Source organism: Cervus canadensis, chromosome 2 (genome assembly GCF_019320065.1).
Source record: "Cervus canadensis isolate Bull #8, Minnesota chromosome 2, ASM1932006v1, whole genome shotgun sequence".
NCBI lineage: Eukaryota > Metazoa > Chordata > Mammalia > Artiodactyla > Cervidae > Cervus > Cervus canadensis.
In genome coordinates, this window is record NC_057387.1 from 66,893,523 (window position 1) to 66,913,758 (window position 20,236).

At 34.3% G+C, this 20,236-nt stretch overlaps 1 protein-coding gene across 2 annotated transcripts in view; it reads left to right on the top strand.

Annotated features, from left to right (window-relative positions):
- The first annotated feature begins 17 nt into the window (after window positions 1–17).
- The window catches only part of LRRIQ3 (leucine rich repeats and IQ motif containing 3), a 198,129-nt gene continuing 177,910 nt past the window's right edge, over window positions 18–20,236 (top strand). Inside the window, exons 1-3 of one of the 2 annotated variants that reach the window (XM_043460967.1) lie at window positions 18–207; window positions 16,268–16,350; window positions 17,165–17,381. The gene's annotated coding sequence lies outside the window, so the exon portion shown is untranslated. The remainder of the gene's footprint in view (window positions 208–16,267; window positions 16,351–17,164; window positions 17,382–20,236) is intronic. The other variant, XR_006268134.1, reaches the window with a different exon arrangement.

Here is a 20,236-nt window from a genome sequence, read left to right on the forward strand (position 1 = left end):
CCCCCTGCGTGCGTCCTTCACGTAACCACGCCCCCGAAGCTCTCTGGCCCGCCTAGGAAAAACCACGATGGGGTCAGCGCATTGCCTTGCCCCGTTCCCTTAGTAACGGTCTCCGGAACGGAAATGGCCACCTAGAGATTTGTCCGACAGTGCCGGGTCTGGGCCGCTAGTTCCCAACTCATAAGGCATTGCAGCCCGCTAGACCCGGTAAGTGGTTCAGTTTGGGCGACGAAATTTCGAGAATTCACCAGCTTAAGGAGAAGTCGAAACTACAACCTATCTTGTAGCTTTCTCTCCAAGGCGATTCGTCCTTTGTAACGCGTGGTTTCTTTTAGCCAGAAGCAGTTCCCTAGAATCTCTTGAAAGATAATCCCTAATCCTCGGATCGTCATCTGACGCCATCTGCCCCATCCCCATTGTTCAGATACACATTCTGAACTTTTAAAAACCGTATTCAGGAAGCTTTGTGGCTTCTTTGCCCTTGCAGTTACTAGAGAGTGAGCCTCTCCATCCCTCTCAGTTTTGAGATCACTTAATAGGCTTTTGGAAATTGTATAAACTTATGCAATGAAGCCCTTAACATTTGTAGTATTTTTGGCTGTTTCTTTGGCATCCTTTTGTGTATGAAGATTAATCTAGAACTTTCAGTAGCATCCCTGGGAATAAGTCAGTCTTGTTGGATGTGTTTCTGTTAGGTCCCGATCAATAATAGGTACCCATAAATAAGTTTATTCTCTTGGAAAGCACGAGTTTATGATGAGTTTTACAGATTATTCTATTCATCTTTATACATGAGAAAGCTATGAATCAGAAAGAATAGTGACTTAGTCTCACAATTAGCAGTAGAAAGAAGATTTAAGCAGGATATTTCAATTCCAAACTCAGAAATCATTCTACTGCATGATACAGTTTAAGAAGACTGTCCTCATTAAAGTTTTCATCAGCAACTTAGACATTTAAGGGCTTACAAGTTACTACAATGAACTTAGTTTTTTCTTCTAAAGACTTAACCCTGTTATTCAATTTTGTACTTACAGAGCATTTGAGTAAAAAGGGAAATTACTTTCTTGTCGTTTTATTGTTTAAAAGCTTTCTTTTCCGTTAATAAAAAAAAAACAAACCTATGCATTAAGAATGTTTAGAAAATATAGAATACTTAATGAGGTGAGTGAATGAAAGGAAAAAAATGGCAAGAGAGAAGGTTAGAGCGATGACAACAGCCTAAAAAGGATTTTCCTTTACTGAGTGAAACAAAGCCATTGCTGGGTTTTTATGCAACTTCCTTAATGGTTGAAAAGAGCACGTAGAAATGTGAAAACAGACTGTAATGGAAAATGAGGCAATGATAGAAACAGGGAGACTTGTGTAAAGGCTTCTCCAGCAAAACAGGTGAGAGTTGTTGAAGTCTTGGCCAGGATGGTAACAGTAGGGGTGATGAGAACTTGGTTAGATTCTGGATGTATGTTTGAAGGCACAATTAATACATTTTGCTAACGGAATGGCTCTGGAATGTGAAAGAGGAGTCATGAATAACTGCTTGAAGGCTAGAGGGACAAGTGAAGTGGGAAAGGCCATGGATTGGGAAGTAGAGACAGTTATTGGGATAGTAGAGAGTTTAACATTTGGTTTTGGACGCATAAAATACACAGATGTATATGCATGCAATGCATATGTAATGGGCACTTGTGTGTGTATGTGTTTGCATTATACATGAATTTGGACTTTGGGAGACAGGTCTGGGCTGGAGATATAATTTGGGGAGTTGTCAGCAGGTAGATGGAGTTAATTTTTAAATTATAGAACTAGATAATTATAGCCCTAAGGAAAGAAAGATCAGTAGAGCCTATTAGTTGAGGGATTGTATTAATACTGTATCAGCTATGGTTTTTGTTCTTCCTCTGCCTTTTCTATTTTCTTCAAATTTTTACTAATATTAATTTTTAAGTAAAAAATGAAAAAAAAAAGATATACTGTGTGATTGGGAATAAATATCTTTGGCAGTCAATTATACTGGTAAAAAAAGTTTATTTAAGTTTATGTTTTATATAATCAGACAGTGTGATATAGTCGTTTAAACAGTCATAAGCTACAGTGACCAGAATAAAATAAGTCGATACAGATTAGTAGTAACTCATTATTCTGTATAGAATGGAAATGATGTGATTGATTTTGAGTTCCATATTTTTAAAAGGGACATCAGACAAGCCAAACTATAGTAAGTTGGAAAAATAGATATTCTTTGGAGGCATTTGGGCTTTTTTTTTTCTGTTGGAAGAGAGTATCTGAAGAAGTGCCATAAAAAGAGGTGAAATAGACTTTTGAAGAACTTTTCTGAGTTATAATTTACATGCCATTAACTTCACCTGTTTTAAGTGAGAAGTTTCATGATTCTTGGTAAATGTACAGAATTGTGTAACTGCAACCACAAACTGGGTACAGATTTCCATCATCCACATAAGATGTTTTGTGCTTATTTACAATTAATGCCAGTTTACTTATTTTTTATCAATATAGGAAAACTATGAAGGTTGTGTGAAAATTGTTGAGAGACATTAAATTTTTGTTCTCCTTCATAAAAAGAAACTGAATCCAAATGAGGTCCTGGATTATGGACTGTGGAGCTCAGGTTCATGGCTTGGCCAGTTTATGCCGGAGTTCTCATTGTTTCTGTTATTTGAGTATCATCTCTTTGTTTAACCACTCTTCTCTTACTCTTCCTGATGTGGAGTGGAAAGCAAAAAATCTCTTTTTTTACTGTTTCCTTTCTTTGGATTTTTTTACTCAGCTAGTCTGGTCTCAACCTATTCACTATTTTTTTCCCTACTGTGTCCTATTGAAGAAATCTTCACTCCCTTTCTGTAGGGCAAAGGGAAACTTTCCCCCCTAACTTGTATTTTGCTTTCTTTATTTTTTAAAGCAGTTTTAGGTTCATAGCAGAATTGAGAAGATGGTACAGAGGTTTCCAATATACCCACACATGCATAGCCTCCCTTATTGTCAACATACCTATCAGAATGGTACATCTGTTGTAGTTGACGAACCTACAGTACCACATCATGATCACCCAAAGTCTGTGGTTTCCCTTACAATTCACTCTTGGTCTTTTTATTTTGTGGGTTTGGACACAGTATAAGGACATGTATACATTGTTATAATACTATTCAGAGTAGTTTAACTCTCCTAAAAATCCTCTGTGCTCTGCCTACTCATCCCTCTCCTCAAATCCTGCATCTGCTGATATTTGTGCTTTCATGTTTTCCTTTCTCCAGAATATCATATGGGTAGAATTCTAAGTATATAGCCCTTTTATATTGGCTTATTTCACTAAGTAATATGCATTTAAGATTATACCATGTCTTTTCATTGCTTGAAAGCTAATTTATTTTTAGTGCTAAGTAAATACTCCCTTGTCTGGATGTACCATAGGTTATTTATGCATTTACTTACTGAAGTATTTCTTGATTCTTCCCAATTTTTATGATGAGTAAAGCTGCTATAAATATCCATGTGCAGGGTAATACGTTAAATAAATTTTCAACCTCTCTGGGTAAATACCAAAGAATGCACTGCTGGATTTTATGGTAAGAGTATGTTTAGTTTTTTTGAGAAACCAACAAACTGTCTTCCAGAGTGGCTATATGATTTTGCATTCCTACAAGAATAAATGAAAGTTCCTTCCTTGTCAGTAGTTTGTGTTATCAGTATTAGACTTTTGGCCATTCTAATAGGTCTGTAATGGTATCTCATTCTTGTCTTAATTTTCTTGTTCCTGATGACATGTGATGAGAAGCAACTTTCATATGATTATTTGCCTCCTTTCTATCTTCTTTACTGAAGTTTGTATTAAGGTTTTGCCTTATATTTTTAACCTAGGTCATTTTCTTATTGTTGAATTTTGAGTTCTTTGTACATTTTTAGTAAGTCCTTTATCACATGTGACTTTTGCCAAAGATTTTCTCCCAGTCTGTGACTTGTCTTCTCATTCCTTTGGCATTAACTTTTGCAGATCATGTCTTTAATATTAAAGAACTGTAGGTTATAACATATTTCTTTCATGGATTATGTTTTTGTTGTATCTAACAAAATCATCATCATCCCTAATGTCATTTAGGTTTTCTCCTAAGTGATCTTCTAAAAGTTTTTTAGTTTTATGTTTTATATTTAGGTAATACAGTCCAATTTGAATTAATTTTCCTGAAGGTATAAAATCTGTGTTCAGATTCCTTTTTTTTCACATGTGGATGTCCAGCTGTTTCAACACCATCTGTTGGAAATTGCAGTTGATTGTATTCATGTCTGTCTGTTTCTTGGCTCTCTATTCTGTTCCATTGATCTACCTTTTTTCTTGGCAGTACTATTTTGTCTTGATCACTATAGCTTTATAGTGAGTCTTAAAGTCAGAGTGTCATTTGTTCTCCTTAAATATTGTGTTTTGGGGATATCTTGCCTCTTTATATAAAATTTAGAATCAGTTTGTCAATATTGATAAATAATTTGCTGAGATTTTGACTGGGGTTGTCTTGAATCAAAAGATAAATTGGAAAACTGACATCTTGACAGTACTGAATCATTCTATCCATGAACATTAAGTCTTTCTGAATTCATTTATTCTTTGAATTTTTCATTAGCATTTTTGTTTGTTTTTCTTGTGCATTTTTTTTTCATTTACACAGAAATATTTTATTTTTGGTAGTGGTAAATAGAAATGATGTTGTGTTTTTAACTCATTAATTGTTGGTATATAGAGACGTGTTTGACTTTTGTGTTTTAACCCTCAATCTACAACTTTGCTGTAATCACTTAGTATTAATAATTCCAGGAGTATTTGTCTATTCTTTTGAATTTCCTACACTGATGTCATGTTATCTGTGAACAGGGATGTCGTCTGCACATTTTTCTTTCTTTCTTTCTTTTTTTTTTCTTTGTCTCATTCATTGCATAAGCTAGTACTTTCAGTACACTGTTGGGAAGTAATGGTGAGATGGAACATTTCTAGTCTTGGACTTCTTAGTGGAAAAGTTTCTTTTTTTCTCATCATTAATTATGATATTAGCTGTAGATTTTTTTTTTAAAAACAATCTTTATCAAATTGAGGAAGTTTTTCCTATTCCTAGTATACTTAGAGTTTTATCATGAAAAGGTAATGGATTGTGTCAGATGCTTTTTCTGCATCTGTTGATATAATCATGTGATTTTTCTTTTTAGCCTGTTGATGTGATAGATGACATTAGTTGGTTTTGAATGTTGTAGGAGTCTTATATATCTGGAATAAATCCAGCTTGGTGTTTTTGTTATTGTTCAGTTGCTCACTCGTGTCTGACTCTTTGCAGCCTCATGGACTACAGCATGCCAGACTTCCTTGTCCTTCACCATTACCCAGAGTTTGCTCAAACTCATGTCCATTGAGTCAGTGATGCCATCCAACCATCTCATCCTCTGTCGTCCCCTTCTCCTCCTTCCTTCAATCTTTCCAAGCATCAGGGTCTTTTCCGGTGAGTCAGCTCTTCCCATCAGATGGCCAAAGTACTGAAGTTTCAGCTTCAGCATCGGTCCTTTCAATGAATATTCAGGGTTGATTCCTTTAGGACTGACTGGTTTGATCTCCTTGCAGTCCAAGGGCACCACAGTTCAAAAGCATCAATTCTTCAGCACTCAGCTTTCTTTAGAATCCAACTTTCACACCCATACATGACTATTGGAAAAACCCTACCTTTGACTAGACAGACCTTTTCAGCAAAGTAATGTCTCTGCTTTTGAATACACTGTCTAGGTTTGTCATAGCTTTTCTTTCAAGGAGCCAAGCATCTTTTAGTTTCATGGCTGCAATCACCTTCCTCAGTAGTAGATGTATGATTCTTTTTGTACATTGTTGGGTTTGATTTATTAATTTTTTTTTTTTTAGGATTTTTATATCTGTTTTCATGAGAAACACTGGTGTGTAGTCTTGTAATGTTTTTGACTGACTTTAGTATCAGGATAATGGTGGCTCATAGAGTGAGAAGGTATTCCCTATGCTTCTATCTTCTGAAAGAGATTGTAGAGAATTTATATAACTTCTAGCTTAGTATTCCCTATCGAACCCATCTGGGCTTGATGTTTCTGTTTTGGAAGGTTAATGATTGTTGACTCAGTTTCTTTGTTAGATATGTGCATATTCAGAATGTCTGTTTATTCTTGTGTGAGTTTTGGCAGATTATTTCTTTTAAGGAATCAGTTCATTTCATCAAGGTTATCAAATTTGTGTGCATGGAGTTGTTCATAGTATTGTCTGTGGGATCTGTAGTGTTTTTCCATTTCTCATTTCTGATATTGGTTTTTTCTGTCCCTTCCACCCCCTGTCTCTTTCTCTGGCTAGGCTGGAGTCTTATTAATTTTATTGATCTTGACAAAGAACCAGTTTTTGGCTTAATGGATTTTCTGTATTGATTTCCTGTTTTCAATTTTGTTGATTTCTGATCTAATTCATATTATTTCTTTTCTTCCCTTTGATTTAATTTTCTCTTATTTTTCTAATTTAATGAGATAGAAGTTTAGATTGTTACTTTTAGATCTTTCTTCTTTTGCAGTATATGCATTCAGTGCTAAAAATTACCTTGAAGCACCAATTTTGCTGCATCGCACACATTTTGATAAGTTGAATTTTTATTTTCATTTGGTTAAAAATATTAAACAATTTATCATGTGATCATTTTTGAGCTTTGCATTATTTTGATATATGTGTTATTTAGAAATGTGTTATTAATGTCCACCTATTTGGGAATTTACAAGCTATCTTTCTGCTAGTGATGTCTACTTTAATTTCATGGAAATATGGAATGGATATTGTATAATTTTTTTAAGTTTGCTAAAGTATATTTTATGATCCAGAATGTGTTCTATCTTGACAGATGTTTCATGTGATCTTTTGATGAGTGTATATTTGGCTCTTGTGTGATTAAGTAGTCTGTAGATATTAATTATAGTTGATTGATAGTGTTTTTGCATTCAACTATATCCTTAACTGATTATTCTGTCTGCTGGATCAGTCCATTTCTGCAGAGAGGTATTGAAATCTCCTGTCATGATAGTGCATTCATCTGTTTCTACTTGCATTTCTTTCAATTTTGCTTCAAATAGTTCTACCCTGTTTCTAGGAAGATAAACTTTATCAATTAGTATATCTTCTTGGAGAAATGAACCCATTGTCATTATGTAATGCCCTTCATTGAGATTCTCCGGTAGCTCAGCTGGTAAAGAATCACCTGTTATTCTGGAGACCCTGGTTTGATTCCTGAGTTGTGAAGATTTTCTGGAGAAGGGAACAACTACCCACTCGAAAATTCTGGCCTGGAGAATTCCATGGACTGGCTAGTTCATGGGGTAATGCCCTTCATTATTTCTGCTAACTTTCCTTGCTTTGAAATCTGCTGTCTGAAGTTAATAAAACCACTCCTGCTTTTTTTTTTTTAATTAGTATTAGCATTTTATATCTTCCTCAATCACTTCACTTTAATCTATATGTCTTTATCTTTAAAGTAGGCTTTGTTGTAGATAAATATAGTTGAGTCTCATCTTTTTTTTATCTCCTTTGACAATCTCTTGTCATTTTGTCAATTTTTTTGTCATCATTGCATTTTGACTGCTGATGATCATTATGATTATTGCTATAGTTTGATTAATATCTGCCATATTCACTACTGTTTTTTGTTTATTGCCACTGTTTTTTGTTTATGTTTTTGCCTTCCACGCTTTTTCTGGCCTTTTTGGTTTTAATTGAACATTGCATATGATTCCATTTTCCTCCATTATTAGCATATTCATTATAGTTCTTATTTTACTTTTTTTAGTGGTTGCTCTAAAGTTTGTAATACACATTTATAACTAATCCAAATCCATTTTCAAGGTAGTCTGAGTACCTTATAATAAGAAAATAAACCTAATTCATTTCTTCTGTCTCTTATTATTATTGTGATTAATTTCATGTATATAAGCATTCATAATTTCATGTCTTTGCTTTTAATATTTTGACAAATTGGTACCTATTAGAACAGTTAAGAAGAAGAAAACTAAAATGTTTTATTTTACCTACACCTTTTTATTTCATAGTGCTTTTCCTTGCTTTATGTAGAACTGAGTTTCTGAACTACAGTATATTGCCTTTCTCTAAAGAACTTCTTTTGATATTACTTGCCAGTTAATTCTTGTTGTTCAGTCACTGAGTCATGTCCTACTCTTCATGACTCCATGAACTGTAGCACACCAGGCTTCCCTGTGCTTCACTGTATCCTGGAGTTTGCTCAAATTAATGTTCATTGGTTCAGTGATGCCATCCCACCATGTCATTCTGTGTCTCACTCTTCTCCTGCTTTCAATCTTTCCCAATATCAGGGGTTTTTCAGTGAGTTAGCCCTTCATTCTATGTGGCCAAAGTCCTGAAGCTTTAGTTTTAGCATCAGTCTTTCCAATGAATATTCAGGACTGATATCCTTTATTTTTATTTATTTATTTTTTCCATATATTTTTATTAGTTGGAGGCTAATTACTTTACAGTATTGTAGTGGTTTTTGCCAACATTGACATGAATCAGCAGTGGAACTGGAGGAATCAACCTGCCTGACTTCAGGCTCTACTGCAAAGCCACAGTCATCAAAACAGTATGGTACTGGCACAAAGACAGAAATATAGATCAATGGAACAAAATAGAAAGCCCAGAGATAAATCCACATACCTACGGACTGGGAAAACTGGTCAGCCACTTGTAAAAGAATGAAACTAGAACACTTTCTAACACCATACACAAAAATAAACTCAAAATGAATTAAAGATCTAAATGTAAGACCAGAAACTATAAAACTCCTAGAGGAGAACATAGGCAAAACACTCTGACATAAATCACAACAGGATCCTCTATGATCCACCTCCCAGAATATTAGAAATAAAAGCAAAAATAAACAAATGGGACCTAATGAAACTTAAGAGCTTTTGCACAACAAAGGAAACTATAAGCAAGGTGAAAAGACAGCCTTCAGAATGGGAGAAAATAATAGCAAATGAAGAAACAGACAAAGGATTAATCTCAAAAATATACAAGCAACTCCTGAAGCTCAATTCCAGAAAAATAAATGACCCAATCAAAAAATGGACCAAAGATCTAAACAGACATTTCTCCAAAGAAGACATACAGATGGCTAACAAACCCATGAAAAGTTTCTCAACATCACTCATTATGAGAGAAATGCAAATCAAAACCTCAGTGAGGTACCATTACACGCCAGTCAGAATGGCTGCTATCCAAAAGTCTATAAGCAATAAATGCTGGAGAGGGTGTGGAGAAAAGGGAGCCCTCTTATACTGCTGGTGGGAATGCAAATTAGTACAGCCACTATGGAGAACAGTGTGGAGATTCCTTCAAAAACTGGAAATAGAACTGCCATATGACCCAGCAATCCCACTTCTGGGCATATACACCGAGGAAACCAGATCTGAAAGAGACACGTGCACCCCAATGTTCATCGCAGCACTGTTTGTAATAGCCAGGACATGGAAGCAACCTAGATGCCCATCAGCAGACGAATGGATAGGGAAGCTGTGGTACATATACACTATGATATCCTTTAGGATTGACAGATTTGATCTACTTGCTGTCCCAGGGACTCTCAAGAGTCTTCTCCAGCACCACAGTTCGAAAGCATCAATTCTTTGGCACTCAGCCTTCTTTATATTCTTACTCTCAAATTTGTACATGACTACTGGAAAAAGCCTAGCTTTGACTGTATGGACTTTTGTCGACAAAATGATATCTCTGCATTTTAATATGCTGTCTAGGTTTGTCATAGGTTTTCTTCCAGTGAGCAAGTGTCTTAGTTTCATGGCTGCAGTTACTGTCAGCAGTGATTTTGGAACCTAGTAAAATAAAGTCTGTTACTTTTTCCAGTTTTTCCCTGTCTATTTGCCATGAAGTGATGGGACCAGATGCCATAATTTTTGTTTTTTGAATGTTGAGCTTTAAGCCAGCTTTTTCACTGTACTTTCACCCTCATCAAGAAGCTCTTTAGTTCCTCTTCTCTTTCTGCCATTAAAGTAGTATCATCTGAATGTCCAAGGTTGTTGGTATTTCTCCTGGCAATCTTGATTCCAGCTTGATTCCAGCTTGATTCATCCTGCCCAGCATTTTGTATGATGTATTCTGCATAGAAGTTAACTAAGCAGGGTGACAATATACAGCCTTGACATGCTCCTTTCCTAATTTTGAACCAGTCTGTTATTCCATGTCTGGTTCTAACTGTTGTTTCTTGTCTTGCATATGGGCTTGTCTGGAGGCAGGTAAGGTGGTCTGGTATTTGCATCTCTTTAAGAATTTTCCACAGTTTGTTGTGATCTACACAGTCAAAGGCTTTAGTATAGTCAGTGAAGCAGAAGTAGATTTCTTTTTTTTTTTTCATATTCCCTTGTTTTTTCTTTGATCCAATGGATGTTGGCAATTTCTGGCAACTTATTCTTTCAATATTTGCTTGTCTGTGAAAGTCATTATTTCTCCTTCACTTTGAAAGGTTATTTCAGAGGGTACAGAATTCTAGGTTGGAGAGGTTTTTCTGGAAAAACTTTAAATATTTTACTCTCTTTTTGCTTGTGTGGTTTCTGAGGAGAAGACAGCTATAATTCTTATCTGTGTTCTTATGTTAGATATTTTATCTTCTGGTCTCTTTCCAGAATTTTTCTTTGTCTTTGATTCTCTGTAGCTCTCTTAGTTTTCTTTGTAGATTATTTCAAATGACTCCTGGGTTGCAAAATCATCTTATACCTATCCTATATTAGCATGAGGTTTTTGTTTTTATTTTTTTTCTGGGGCATAGAGAGGGCATGTGGTAAAGAAATAAATTAGCAGAATCAGTAATTAAATTTCAGTTTATAAATATGCTATCTATTATGTTGTTAGAAGTATGTTAATGACCCAACTTAGTTGTTTTTCGAATGCTAACCAAGGTTGTTTAAGCTATGATAAATATTGCTATGCTAAATATTTCCTATTTTTTAATTTTCTGTTCATATATTTTTTTCTGGATATTTTAATTATCAATCGTTTTTGTTGTTTTATATCTATCTTCTGGTTCATCACAATTTAGTTTTTTCAGGTTTATGGGTTTAGAGTCTGAGAGTACAGAATAGAAATTGAAAACTGAAATTTTCACAAGTTTTTTTAATAACAGAAATATATGTAGTTTCCTAAATTTTAGAAAGCAAATGCATTTATAGGGGAAAAATAGCATGTTCTGATTACAAGTGAGTCTTGATTTCTTGCTCCAAATTGTATTTTATGTCATTTGAAATGAAAATGCAATGTTTCAAAGAATTGAATGTATTTATATTAATTTATAAACCAGCTAAATTTCATTTTCCAGAAGAGATGGAATATTTTGACTATTCTAATAATACCCCTCTTTAGTTTTTAAAGTGCATTTTGCCTGTGGTTTAAAATTACAGCAAGTCTTCTTCAAAACAGGATAGATTCGGTAAATTTATTAGCTAAACTTAATAAGTATTTTAAAATACAATTACTATATATGTTATGGATTTCAGTCTTCTGCAGATATTCTACACTACAAATAGTTTGTGACCATGATAGATATAAAATATTGCTAATTATAATATTTATATTTTTATTTTCAAAAAACTTTGTTTTTCTTCTTTTATATGATTTTCTTTTATATACAGAATCTTATCAGCTCTTGTAAAAATTCTAGAGTCTATTATCCAGCATTCCACTTGTTTATAATATCATAACTAATGTTTAGAAAATAAGGTACTGGAACACAGATCATCAAAACTAGTATTATATTTTCATACACTTTTAACTTAAAATAATGTATTTGTATTTCTAGTATTCAAAGTTCCAGGGAATGAATGTGATGTCTAAAGGTCGTTGACACAATTAACAAAGAATTTATTTGAAAAATATTTAAATATTTTTATATATTCATTTGAAGTTAAAATAGATACATAGAATACATTTTTTTGATTTTACTTTTCAGCTTTTAACTTAGATATTCATCAATCATAACCACTTATACTTTCATTATGTGTATTTTCCACCAAGTTTTTTTTTTTTTTTTTTTTCCACCAAGTTTTTAAATGGAAAAATTTCAGAAAAATGGTTTGTAATTGATGGAATATTTATTGTATAAAAACATGGTTTTTATAATTATCTGATTAAAAAGAAATGATTTTTTATTTATAATGTGTGATAACTAAAAAGTTAGTATTGCAGTCAATAGAAACTAGTGAAAGCTTACTGACAGTGGTAGTGATATCTTTATATATATATATGTATATATATATATACATACACCCATATATATTTTTAATTGAAACGCAATTGATTTACAATAGTATGTTAGTTTCAGGTCTATAGCACAATGTCTCAAATATATTCTTTTTGTGATTCTTTTCCCCCGTATGTTGGTGCTGTCATTCAGTCACTGAATCATGTCACACTTCTTGTGACCCCATGGATGGCAGCATGCCAAGCTTCCCCATCCTCAGAATTTGCTCAAACTCATGTCCATGAGTTGGTGATGCTATCCAGACATCTTTTCCTCTGTCACCCTCTTCTCCTCTTGCTCTCAATATTCTCCAGCATCAGAGTCTTTTCCACATTATGTGGCCAAAGTATTGGAGCTTCAGCTTCAGCATCAGTCTTTCCAGTGAATATTCAGGACTGATTTTCTTTAGGATTGACTGGTTTGATCTCCTTTCTGTCCAAGGGACTCAAGAGTCTTTTCCAGCACCACAGTTCAAAAGCATCAATTCTTTGGCTCTCAACCTTCTTTACGGTCCAACTCTCACATTCGTACATGACTACTGGAAAAATCATAGCTGTAGCTATATGAACCTTGGTTGGCAAAGTGATGTCTCTTCTTTTTAATATGATGTCTAGGTTTGTCATAGATTTTCTTCCAAGGAGCAAGCTGTTTTTTAATTTCATAGCTGTAGTTACTCTCTAAAGTAATTTTGGAACCCATGAAAATAAAATCTGCCAATATTCCACTATTCCCCCCTTATAGTTTAGTAGAAAATATTGAGTATAATACCCTGTGCTATCCAATAGGTCCTTGTTGATTATGTATTTTATGGTGATGTATAAACATATATGAATAACATATGTTATTCATATAAATGTTAATCCAAACCTCCCAATTTTTCCCTCTCCCACCCTTTCCTCTTTGTTAACCATAAGTTTGTTTTTTGTGTCTTTTGGTGTGTTTCTGTTTTGTAAATAAGTTCATTTGATATTGATTACTTTTTAGTTACAGAGCTGCTTTGAAATGGTAACTAGACCCAGATGCTTTCTCTATTGTATATCTATACTTCAATTATATTTGCCTTTTGAACATATTTGAACTTAATATTATACACATTTGAATTTACTAATATTACAATTTGACATTTATATACACATTTGTATGTATGTTTAGCAAAATAATTTTAAAATTATTAAAGTCTAAAAGGAACTGAAGGCTGCTTCTTAAATTTTCGTATTTAAAATTAGCAGCACTTACTTGTTACACAGGCTTTTAACTTGGTAGAGTAGGAGCTATCAATTGTACCTATTGAGGTGCAGTTGACATATAGCATTATGTTAGCTTCAGGTATAAAAATAATGATTTAATATTTGTATATATTGAAAAATTATCTTGACAATAAGTCCAGTTAATATCTATCACCATACCATTCAAAATATTTTTTGCTTTTGGAGAAAACTTTTAGGGTGTACTCTATTAACAACTTTCTAAATGGAATAGTATTATTAACTATAATCACCATGCTGTATATTACCTCCTGTGACTTATTTATTTCATAAATGTAAATTAGTGCCTTTCGAACCGTTCAGCCTATTTGCCAAACTTGTACTATCCACCTATGGGAACACCAATCTTATCTGTATTTATGGGCCAGTTTTTCATTTTTACTTTTTTTTTAAGACTCCATGTATAACTAAGGTCATACAGTATTTGTCTTTCTCTGACTTATTTCACTTACCATAATAGCTTCAAGTTCCTTTCTTGTTCTCACAAATGACAAATTTCATTCATTTTTATGGCTGAATAATATTCCATTGTACCACACACACACATACATCCCACATCTTCTTTATCCATTCATTCATCACAAGACACATAGGCTGTTTCCATGTCTTTGCTCTTGTAATGCTCCAGTGAAAAGGGGGGTCTAGATATATTTTAAAGTTAGTACTTCTGTTTCTCTAGAGAAGTACCTTGAGGTAAAATTGCTAGATCATACGGTTTTTCTATTTTTAGTGTTTTTGAGGAACTTCCCTACTCTTTTCCAGAGTGATTGTAGCAATTTACATTTCTACAAACAGTGCACAAGGGTTCCCTTTTCTCCACATCCTTGCCAACCCTGGTTATTTCCTTTATGATGATAACAATTCTGATGGGGTGAGGTGATACCACTTTCTGGTTTTGATTTAGATTTCCCTGGTGATTGGTGATGTTGAGCATCTTTTCATATACTTGTTAGCCAACTCTATGTCTTCTTTGGAAAAATTTCTATTCAAATCTTCTGCTCATTTTTATTGGAATTATTTTTTGCTGTTGAGCTATATGATTATGTATTCTATTAATCCCTCATCAGATATATGATTTGCAAATATCCAGTGGGTTGACTTTTCATTTTGTTGATGGTTTTCTTTGCTGTACAGAATAGTTTTAATTTTATGTATTTCCTTTTTTTTTTTTTTTTTGCTTTTTTTGTCTTTGCTTTTGGTGTTCAATTTATTTCAGTCGCTCAGTCATGTCTGATGCTTTGCGACCCCATGGACTGCTGCACGCGAGGCTTCCCTGTCCATCACCAACTCCCAGAGCTTGCTCAAACTCATTTCCATTGAATCAGTGATGCCATCAAACCAGCTCATCCTCTCTTTTGATGTTAGATCTGAATATTATCACCAAGACCAGTGTCAGGGAATCTGCCACCTATATTTTCTTCAAGGAGTTATATGATTTCAGGTATTACTTTTAAGGCTCTAATCCATTTTCAGTTTATTTTTGTGTATGATGTAATGCTCAAGTTTCATTCTTTGGCTTGTGTCTGTGCAGTTTGCTCATCACTATATATTGAAGAGACTTTTTTCTCATTGCATATTATTTTGTTTTTTGTTCTAAGTCAATTGACTATATAAGTATGGTTTTGTTTCTGCAGTGTCTCCTCTGTTCCATTGATCTATATGTTTGTTTTTAATGCCAGTACTATACTGTTTTCATTACTATAGCTTTGTAATACAGTTTGAATTAGGGAGTATGATGGCTTCAACTTTGTTCTTTTTTCTCAATATTTTTTGGCTATTTGGGGTCCTTTGTGGTTTCATCTAGATGTTAGGATTGTTTCATTTCTGTGAAAAATGTCATTGGAATTTTGATTGGGTTTATATTGCACCAGTTTGATGGACATGAATTTGAGCAAGCTCCAGGAGTTGGTGATAGACAGGGAAGCCTGGTGTGCTGCAGTCCATGGGGTCACAAAGAGCCGGACATGACTGATTGACTGAACTGAACTGAACTGAATTGATACTGAACTGCAGATTACATTGAGTATCTACATGGACATTTTAGCATTATTAATTCTTGCACTCCATTGTCACAGAATATCTTTCTTGTCTTCTTCAATTTCTGTCACTAATGTGTTATACTTTTTAGTGTATGGGGATTTTATTTCCTCAGTAACATTTATTCCTAGGTATTTTGTTCTTTTGAGACAATTATAAATGGGATTGATTCTGTTTCTGGTAAGTTATTATTAATGTGCAAAAATGCATCAGATTTTTATGTATTGAGTCTGTATCCTATAATGTTACTGATACTTTAATTAACTTTAACAGTTTGTGGTGTGAGTGTATGTGAAATCCTCATGATTTTCTATATGTAACATGTTGTCATTTGCAGATGGTGACAGTTTTCCTTCTTTTTTTTCAACTTTAATACCTTTTACCTCTTATTCTTGCCTCAATATTCTGATTAAGACTTCCAAAATTATGATGAATAAAAGTAGTGAGAGTGGGCATCCTTTTCTTGTTTCTAATCTTGAGGGAAAAGCTTTCAACTTTTCAGTACTGAGTATGATGTTAGCTGTGAGCTTGTAGCTTATGGCCTTTATTATTTTGAGGCATGTTCTGTCTATACCAAGTTTGAGAGTTTTTATCATAAACATGTTGAATTTTGTCAAATGCTTTTTCTGCATCTATTGAGATGATCATGTGATTTATATTGTTCAGTTTGTTAATGTGGTATATCACATGGACTGATTTGTGGCTGTTGAACTACACTTGCATCTCTGGAATAAATCTCACCTAATATGGTATGTAATCCTTTTAAAGTATTGTTCAGTTCTGTTTGATAATTTTTTGTTGAGTATTTTTACATATATGTTTATCAGGGATATTGATGTGTACATTTTTCTGTGATATCTTGTTTTATTTAAGGTGGTAGGGTCATGCTGGCCTCATAAAATGAGTTTCAGAATGTTCCCTTATCTTCTATACTTTGGAAGAATTTGAGAAGAATTTATATTAATTCTTCATTTAATGTTTAAGGATTCACCTCAGTCGTTTTACTTTTATTCTACATTTATGTTTATGTAAAAAGTGGCTTTCCTGTAAACAACAACATATAGTTGAACTACTTTCTGATCCACTCTAACTTTGATACACTCTGCCTTTTTTTGATGCTTACACTGTTGATATTTAAAGTGATTAATTACATAGTTGGATTATTATCTATATTTGTTAATCTTTATATTTATTGTTTTTGGCACCAAAAAAGCCTTCTTTTCTGCCTCTTATGATTTTTAATAGAGCATTGTATATGATTCTATTTTCTGTCTTTTCTTAGCACATCCATTTTACTTTTAAAAAATTTTTAAATCATATCCCTAGAGATATCAAAAATTCAAACCCACTCTCAACTAACACTATACTACTTCATCTATGGCATAAATATCTTATAAATATATCCCTAATTCCTCTGTCCTGTTCCTTGTATCCTTGCTGTTATTCATTTCATTTATATGTAAACATAGTTATAAAAAAATGTGCAGTTGATTTTTGAACAACATGGGTATGAACTGTTATGTCCGTTTCTATGCTTTTTTTTTTTTTTTCCAATAAATGTAGTACCACACAATCTGTTGTTGGTTAAAGCCAAAGATGCAGATCCTCGGACAGTTTTATGGAGGGCTGACTTTGTGACTTGAGCATTCATGGATTTTGTTATCTGTGGTGGATTTTGGAATCAATTCTCTGTGGCTGCTGAGAGACAAATGACTTTTGACTGTGTGAGTGTTTTCACCCCTACCTTCAGCCATGTTGTTGAAGCATCAACTGTACATAGGTATGCATATATAATAAAATACATTTTGCTATTAATATTTGAATGAACTTTTATCTGTTATATAAACTAAAAATAAGAAAAATAAGAGATTCTTATTTTATCTTCAGTTATTCCTGCCCGAGTTCGTTCTTTTTTTACATAGATCTGAGTTTTTGAACTATACTGTTTTCCTTCTCTCTAAAGAACCATTCCTTTAAGGCAGGTCTGCTGACAAGAATTTTCTTGTCTTTGTCTGTGATTCTTTTTTTCTCTTATGCTTTTTTTAGAATAATTTCACAAGGTATATAGATTTTTTCCTTGGTGAATTTTTCCTCTCAACACTTTACTATCCTCTTGTTAGGTTTGGTTTCTTAGGGAAAGTTAGATAAAATTCTTTATTTTTCCCTTTCTGTGAACAAAGGGTTTTCTTCCTCTGACATTTTTCACATTTCTTTCTGTATCCTTAATGAAATTTGAAAATGATATATCTAGTTGTATTTTTTTTTTAAATCTTTTTCTTGCTTGGCTTTTTCTGCTTCCTTGATCATTGGGTTTTATCTAACATTAATTTACATAAATTCACCAGCATTTTTGCTTCAATATTTTTTTATGGTCCTTTTTCTTTTAGCACTTTCTTCTCATTCTGGTGTTTCATGTATGCATATTGAATACTTTTTGTAGTTATCCCACAGTTTTGGGTTATTCTGGTCTGCTTTTCTCAGTCTTTGTTTTGTTTGCTTTTCAGTTTTTGAAGTTTATATTGACATATTTTCAAGCTCAGAGAGTCTCTCGTTAGCCACTCAGCCATATCCAATCTACTAAATGAGCCCTTAAAAGGCATTCATCAATTCTGTGATAGTATTTTGTATCTCTAACATCTCTTTTTTATTTCTGTCTCTCTGCCTTATACTATCCATCTGTTCTTGTTTGTGATTTACTTTTTTTTCATTCAATTGATTAGCATGTAAACCTTAGATGTTTTAAATTTCTAGTCTGGTATTTTCAACATCTTTGCAAAGGCTGATTCTGGTTCTTATGCTTACTCTGTGTTTTTGTTTTTTAGTGTAGTATGTCTTGTAATTTTTTGTTGAAAGACAGACATGATGTACTTGTGAAAGGAACTTGTAAAATAATGGTGTTGTGTAGTGATGAGGTGTGGGTAGAAAGAAGTATTCTACAGTCATATCATTAAGTCTTAGTCTTTTAATGAGCCTGTGTAGTTGGGTTGTGCATTTCACAAGTATTTCTTAGTTTTCCTACCTCGTAGGTGGGCAAGAGGGTAAGAGTGGTCTAGAGTTGGATATTCCCCTTTCTCTAAATGGAATGCTTGAGGGAGATGGAATTGAGTCTTTTTCTTTTCCCACGTCAGGTAGACTTTAATAAAACCTCAATCGTCTAGGGTCCATTCAACACTTTCCTTTGAGGACAGGCCTTATTAAGAGCAGAATGCTCTGGTGTATTTCAGAATTATTTATTTCCTCTCTCCTTTTGGAAGCATAAGTGGATTTTTGTCCAGTGTTCCCTCTGAGGATGTGTGAGAGCTCCTGGGTATTAATCTCACAAAAGCAAGGAGGGTTCCCTTCATTGACTCCTGGAGTTTTTAGTCTCTTGTCAGTACAGTTCAGTTCAGTCGCTCAGTTGTGTCCGACTCTTTTCCCATGAGCCACAGCATGCTAGGCCTCCCTGTCCATCACCAACTGCCAGAGTCTACCCAACCCATGTCCACTGAGTCAGTGGTGCCATCCAACCATCTCATCCTCTGTCATCCCCTTCTCCTCCTGCCCTCAATCTTTCCCAGCATCAGGGTCTTTTCCAATGAGTCAGCTCTTTGCATCAGGTGGCCAAAGTATTGGAGTTTCAGCTTCAACATCAGTCCCTCCAATGAACACCCAGGACTGATCTCCTTTAAGATGGACTGGTTGGATCTCCTTCCAGTCCAAGGGACTCTCAAGAGTCTTCTCCAACACTACAGTTCAAAAGCATCAATTCTTCGGTGCTCAGCTTTCTTTATAGTCCAACTCTCACATCCATACATGATTACTGGAAAAACCATAGCTTTGACTAGACGGACCTTTGTTGACAAAGTAATGTCTCTCCTTTTTCATATGCTGTCTGTGTTGGTCATAACTTTCCTTCCAAGGAGTAAGTGTCTTTTAATTTCATGGCTGCAATCACCATCTGCAGTGATTTTCGAGCCCAGAAAAATAAAGTCAGCCACTGTTTTCACTCTTTCCCCATCTATTTGCCATGAAGTGATGGGACCAGATGCCATGATCTTAGTTTTCTGAATGTTGAGTTTTAAGCCAACTTTTTCACTCTCCTCTTTCACTTTCATCAAGAGGCTCTTTAGTTCTTCTTCACTTTCTGCCATAAGGGTGGTGTCATCTGCATATCTGAGGTTATTGATATTTCTCCTGGCAATCTTGATTCCAGCTTGTGCTTCCTCCAGCCCAGCATTTCATGTGATGTACTCTGCATATAAGTTAAATAAGCAGGGTGACCATGTACAGCCTTGAAGTACTCCTTTTCCTATGTGGAACCAGTCTGTTGTTCCATGTTCAAGGGAACATTTCATGCAAAGATCGGCTCAATAAAGGACAGAAATGGTAGGGACCTAACAGAAGCAAAATATTAAGAATAGGTGGCAAGTATACACAGAAGAACTGTACAAAAAAGATCTTCATGACCCAGATAATCATGATGGTGTGATCACTCACACTCACCTAGAGCCAGACATCCTGGAATGTGAAGTCAAGTGGGCCTTAGGAAGCATCACTACAAACAAAGCTAGTGGAGGTGATGGAATTCCAGTTGAGCTATTTCAAATCCTAAAAGATGATGCTGTGAAAGTGCTGCACTCAATATGTCATCAAATT